The sequence below is a fragment of the Pteropus alecto genome, unplaced genomic scaffold (genome assembly GCF_000325575.1).
Source record: "Pteropus alecto unplaced genomic scaffold, ASM32557v1 scaffold700, whole genome shotgun sequence".
In the NCBI taxonomy this organism is placed as follows: Eukaryota; Metazoa; Chordata; class Mammalia; order Chiroptera; family Pteropodidae; genus Pteropus; species Pteropus alecto.
The window spans coordinates 20,152-26,353 of NW_006429611.1; positions in this window are offsets into that span (position 1 = coordinate 20,152).

The window sequence follows — 6,202 nt, forward strand, 5'->3', positions numbered from 1 at the left end:
TTGACATCCTTCCCAGCTGAAGTCAGAAGCCCTCTTTCCTTGTAGATGGCTCCATGTACATGTGCAGTGGCAAAGGCGCATCGGCTGTCAGTGTATATTGCCTTATCCTTTCCCCATCTTAGTGCCTCAGTGAGGGTGATGAGTTCGGCCTTTTGAGCAGATGTCCCATGGGGAAGAGCTTTGTGAGCAGATGGTGCCAGCTCTCCGCTCTCATACCCAGCTTCCTATTGATCTGGTCCTCTTGAACTTCCCCTTTTCATGCAAAATATTTCTTTGGCGTATGCCCCACTTCCCTAGATGTAATGACTTATGGAGTGTCTCGAAGCACACTGTTAGTTAAAAACTGGCCCTTAGGAAGGGAGGAAGCCAAAAGGCAAGGGTGGCATAAGCTATGCATAGGTAAGAGGCAGGTGAGAAGTTGCGTGATTCAGGGTGTGCCAAGCTTTAGCCAAAAGAGCTTCTATGGTCAACTCCACTCAGGTGTTACTCCAAATTGCACACTAGATGGAGACAGAGAAGAGCGTTTCCTGGTGACTCCCATTAAAATGTTATACCAAAGATGAAAACAAGATGGCAGCAAAAATTAACTTCTCATGATGACATACACTCAGCAGTTATTCCCAGGATACACACTGGATGGCAAGAAATAATAACTTTTCATGGTAACATACACTCAAGTGTTACTCGACAGATGCCCATGATGACAGCACAGAATAGCTTTTGCTGATGGTATACACTATGGTTTTATTACCAAAATGCCCACCAGACGGCACAGAAAATAACTTTTTATTAATTGCACTCTGCTGTTATTCTCAAAATGCCCACAAGATGGCAGAAAAAAATTAAATTTTGATATTGATGTACACTAGCTTGTTATTTTAGAAATGGCATGAGATGGCAGCAGAAAATAACTTTTCATGACATGCACTTCCGTGTTTTTCCCAAGAGGTTCATGACATGCACTTCCGTGTTTTTCCCAAGAGGCACATTAAATTGCCACGGATGACAACTTTTCATAATGACATGCTCTTAGGTGTCATTTTCAAAATGCACACGAGATAGCAGCTGAAATTATTCTTTATGACATGTGCTATGATCTTCACAAAATACCCACCAGATGGCAGCAGAGAATGAATAGTCATGATTATCATATTCGGGTGTTATAACTAAAATACCCACCAGATGGAAGCAGAGAACAACTTTTTCTTACACTCTTGTGTAATTCCCAAGATGCATACAAGATTGAAGCAGAAAATGAATTTTCAAAACCTACGCCAAGGTTTTATTCCCAAAATGCCCACTAGATGGCATAAGAAAAAGTTTTTTGATGGCATACAACTAGATGTAATTTTCAGAGTGCCCATGAGGTGGCAGCAAAGGAAAATTTTCATGACACGCACTTCTGTGTTATTCCCAAGATTCACAGAAAATGGGAGCAAAGAAAAAATAACAGCATGCCCTTGGGTGTTCTTTTTAAATGCACTTAGAATGGCAGCAGAGGACAATTTTTATGACCTACATTCCTGTGCTATTCTCAAGAATCACGTGAAATGAGAACAGAGAAAAAATTGATAATGACGTTCCTTTGAGTGTTATTGTTTAAGAGCACACGAGATTGCAGCAGAACTAAGTTTTCATGCTATGCGCTACGGTGTTATTCCCAAAATTCCCACAGGATGGTGTCAAAAAAATTAATATTTGTGGCAACAAATACTGGCAGGTTATTCCTTAAATGCCCACCAGATGGCAGCAGAAAATAACTTTTGATTACGTACATTCTCCTGTTATTTTCTAAATACACACTCAATGGAAGCAGAGAATAACTTTTTGTTACTTACACTCTGGTGTTAGTCCCCAAATGCTTACCAGATGGCAGCACAGAAAGAATAGTCATGATAACAAAACTCTGGCGTTATTCCTAAAATGCTCACCAGATGGCAACAGAGAGTAACTTGTCTCTTACACTCAAGATGCAGAAAAAAAATTTGCATCTGACCTACACTAGGATTTTATTCCCAAAATGCGCATCAGATAACAACAGAAAATAAATTTTTATGATGAAATACACCTGGGTGTTACTTTCAAAATGCTCACGAGATGGCAGCAGAGAACAATTTTTCATGACATGCACTTCTTGTTTTTCTTAAGATGCACACAAAGTGGCATCAGACAAAACCATTTCATGAGGACTTGCCCTTGGGTGTTATTTATAAAACGCACAGGAGAAAGCAGCAGAAATAACTATTCATAACATTCCCACCAGATAGCAGCATAGAATGAATACTCATGATGAGAAATATCTGAGTGTTAATCATAAAATGACCACCAGACGGCAGCAGAGAATATTTTTTATTAATTTATGTGTAATTCCCAAGAGGCACACTATATCAGGGTAAAAAATAAATTTTTATGATGACATATACTTGGGCATTATTTTCAAAATGTCCATGAGATGGCATGGGAGAGGACAATTTTTCTTGACATGCATTCCTGTGTTCATCCCAAGATTAACACAAAATGGAAGCAGGGATAAAAGTTCCATAATGTCGTGCCCAACAGGCACTCTTTTGTTATACACAAAATTGTATCAGGGAGTAACATTTAATTACTTCCACTATGATATTATTCCTAGATGCACAGTAGATAAGAGCAGAAAATATATGGCATACACTCGGGTGTTATTCTCCAAATGCCCACAGGATGGCAGCAGAAAATATATTTTTATAACATAGACTAGCTTGTTATTTTTAAAATGGCCACGAGGTGGAAGCAGAGAATAATGTTCATAAAATGAACTCCCGTGTTTTTCCAAAGATGCACACGAAATGGCAGCGGACAACTTTTCGTAACGACACAACCTTAGGAATAATTTTCAAAATACATACAGGATAGCAGCAGAAATAATTCATTGTGACATGTGCTATGGTCTTCCCTAAGCGCCCACCAGATGACAGAAGAGAATGAATATTTATGATGACAAACGGGTGTTTTTACTAAAATATACACCAGATGGCAGTACAGAATAACTATTACTTACGCTCTGGTGTTATTCCAAAAACGCACAAAGATGTGGCAGAAAATGAATATTCATAATGACATACACTCAGGTGTTATTTCTAAAATGCCCACCAGATGCAAGGAGAAAAAAAATATTATAATGACACATTTGTGTTATTTTCGAAATGCATGTAAGATGGTAGCAGGGAATAAATTTTCATGACATACAAGCCTGTGTTTCCTGTGCATCTCAAGATGCACACGAAAAGGCTGCTGAAGAAACTTTGCTCAACGACATGCCGTTAGGTATTATTTTGTAACTGCATGATATAGAAAAAGAAATAACTCTTTCTGACCTGCGACGTGGTGTTATTCCCAACATTCCCACGAGATGGCGGCAGAAAGGAATGTTCATGACGAGCTATACGGATGTTGTTCCCCAAAAGCCCACAAGATGGCAGTAGAAAAAAAATTTTTATGATGACATGCACTTGGGTGTTATTATCAAAATGTCCAAGAGATGTCAGCAGAGAACAATTTTTTATGACTTATACTCCGATTTTTATCCCGAGTCACTCGAAATGGCTGCAGCGAAAAAATTTATAACGACATACTCTGGGGTGTTATTTTTTTAAATACACATGAAATAGCAGCAAAAACTTCTTGCCAGGCGCTGAAGTGTTATTCCCCAAATGCCCACCAGATGACAGCACAGAATGAATATTTTCATGATGACGTCACTTGGGTATTATTCCTAAAATACCCACCAGATGGCAGCAGAGATTAACTTTTTTACTTATGCTCTTGTATAATTTCCAAGATGCACACAAATTGGAAGGGAGGATGAATTTTCATGATGACCTATAGTAATGCTTTATTCCCAAAATTTTCACCAGATGCCAACTGAAAATATTTGTTGATAATATACACCTGGAATTAATTTTTTAAATGCCCACGAGATGGCAGTGGAAAACAATTTTCATGACTTGCACTCCTGTTTTATTCTCAGGATTCACACAAAATGAGAGCAGAGAAAAATTTCATGATGACATACCCTGGGGTGTTATTTTTTATTGCACATGAAATACAGCAGCAGAAATAAGTTTTCATGATATACACTGTGGTGTTATTCCCAAAATGCCCACAAGATGGCGGCATAAAATGTTTATGATGACATACACTTGGGTGTTATTTTCCAAATGCCCACATCATGGCAGCAGAGAATAACTTTTCATGACATGCACTTCTGTGTTTTTCCCAAGGTGCACATGAAATGGCAGTGGAGAAAAACTTTTCACAATGACATGCCCTTGGGTGTTATTTACAAAATGAACACGAGATAGCAGTAGAAATAATTCTGCATGGCATCCACGCTGGTTTTGTTCCTAAAATGCCCATCAAATGGCAGCAAACAATGAATTTTATTACTTACACTCAGGTGTTCTTCCCGAAATGTCCACCAGATGGCAGCAGAAAATAAATTTTTATGATGACATATACTTGTGTGTTATTTTCAAAATACCCACAAGATGGCAGCAAGAAAAACTTTTCATAATGACACACTCTGGGTGTTATTTTCAAAATAAACATGAAAAAGCAGAAATAACTTCATGACCAGCACTGTGGTGTTATTCTCAAATTGTCCACAAGATGGCGGCAGAGAATGAATATTCGTGATGACATACACTTGATGACATACACTCGAGTGTTATTCCCAAAATGCACACCAGATGGCCACAGAGGATAATTTTTCATCACGACATTCATTTGGGTGCTATTCTGAAAATGCACATGAGATGGCAGCAGAGAAGAGCATCTTTCTGCCTTAAGGGCTCTGCCCACTCATTAAAGTAAGAATCCAGTTTCTTGGTACTAAACACACTTTAAAATAAATCCTGTTTAGGCCCTTCACATGCCTCATCCAACATATTGCTTCCGGGTGCCAAACGAGGCAGGAAATGTACTACCTCCATTTTACAGGAATTTAAACTGAAGACAGACTCTAACACAGTACTGAGTCCAGGAATCTACACTCACACAGGATCCTGCTCCCTCCCTAAAGAGGGGCTCCTTCCCTGGAACATGGCTCTCCTTTCTACAGTGGAGCTCCCCAGCTCCAGAGTGGGGCTCTCCCCTAGAAGCGGCGCTCCCCTCCAGGGCAGAGCCCCCACTTAGATCAGGGCTGTTCCTGCAGTGGGGCCTCCTCCAAAGAGCTGGGCTCTCCCCTCAGCGCGGGGCTCCCCCATGACAGCAGGGCTCCCCCCTGGAATGGGGCCCCCTCCAGAGCAGGGCCCCACTAAGTGTGAGGCTCCGCTAAGAGTGGGGCCCCTCATAAAAGATGGTCCTCCACAAGAGTGGGGCTCTTCAACAGTGTTGCTGTCCTCTATAGAGTGAGGCTCCCCACCTGAAGAGGGACACCCCTCTCTGAATAGAACTCCCCCTTCTACAGCAAGGCTCACCCCTGTAAGAGCTCAACATGATATATTTTGGGGGAAGTACAAATTAAAATAACAATGAGACGGCCCTGCGCTCCTATTAGAACTGCTAAACTCCAAAAAGATGACACTGCCAGAGGCTGAGCGGTAAAAGCTATCGGCACCCTCATGCATTACTAGCAGCACACGCGGCCAGGTTGGGAGGTAGCTCAGCAGTTTTCCCCAAAGCTAAACAACTCTCACCGTAGGGTCCAAAAAATCATGCCCCTAGTATTTATACAACTGCTTTGAAAAACTGCATCTAAATAAAAACTAGCATGCAATTACACACAGCAGTTTTATTCATAATGGCTCAAAACTAAAAGAAATTAGGATGTCCTTCAGTGGAAGAATGCATAAGCAAATTGAGGAACATCCATGTGAGGGGAGCAGGACATGTCACCCCAAAATATGCCTCTTTGGCATAAAGATTATTTTAAGCTGGTTAATTTTTTAAAAAGAGCAGATGCAGGAGAATCTCTGAAAACCAAGTACAAACTGCCCTTTTGTGAGGCTCATGCCCGGCACAGAGCCCCAGCCTGCGCAGCCAGGTTCAGAGCACAGTCCCACGGTGACCTGGTGTGCGAGCGGCTCCACAGTGACCAGTATGCGAGTGGCCCCTGGGACCAGGGCCTGAGGGCTGTTGGCCGCAACCGTCCTACAGCTCATTTTCTTTGGGCGAGTTCACAACAAAAACAGGTGGACCTAGAGTTGTCGAGTTTATCACAAGT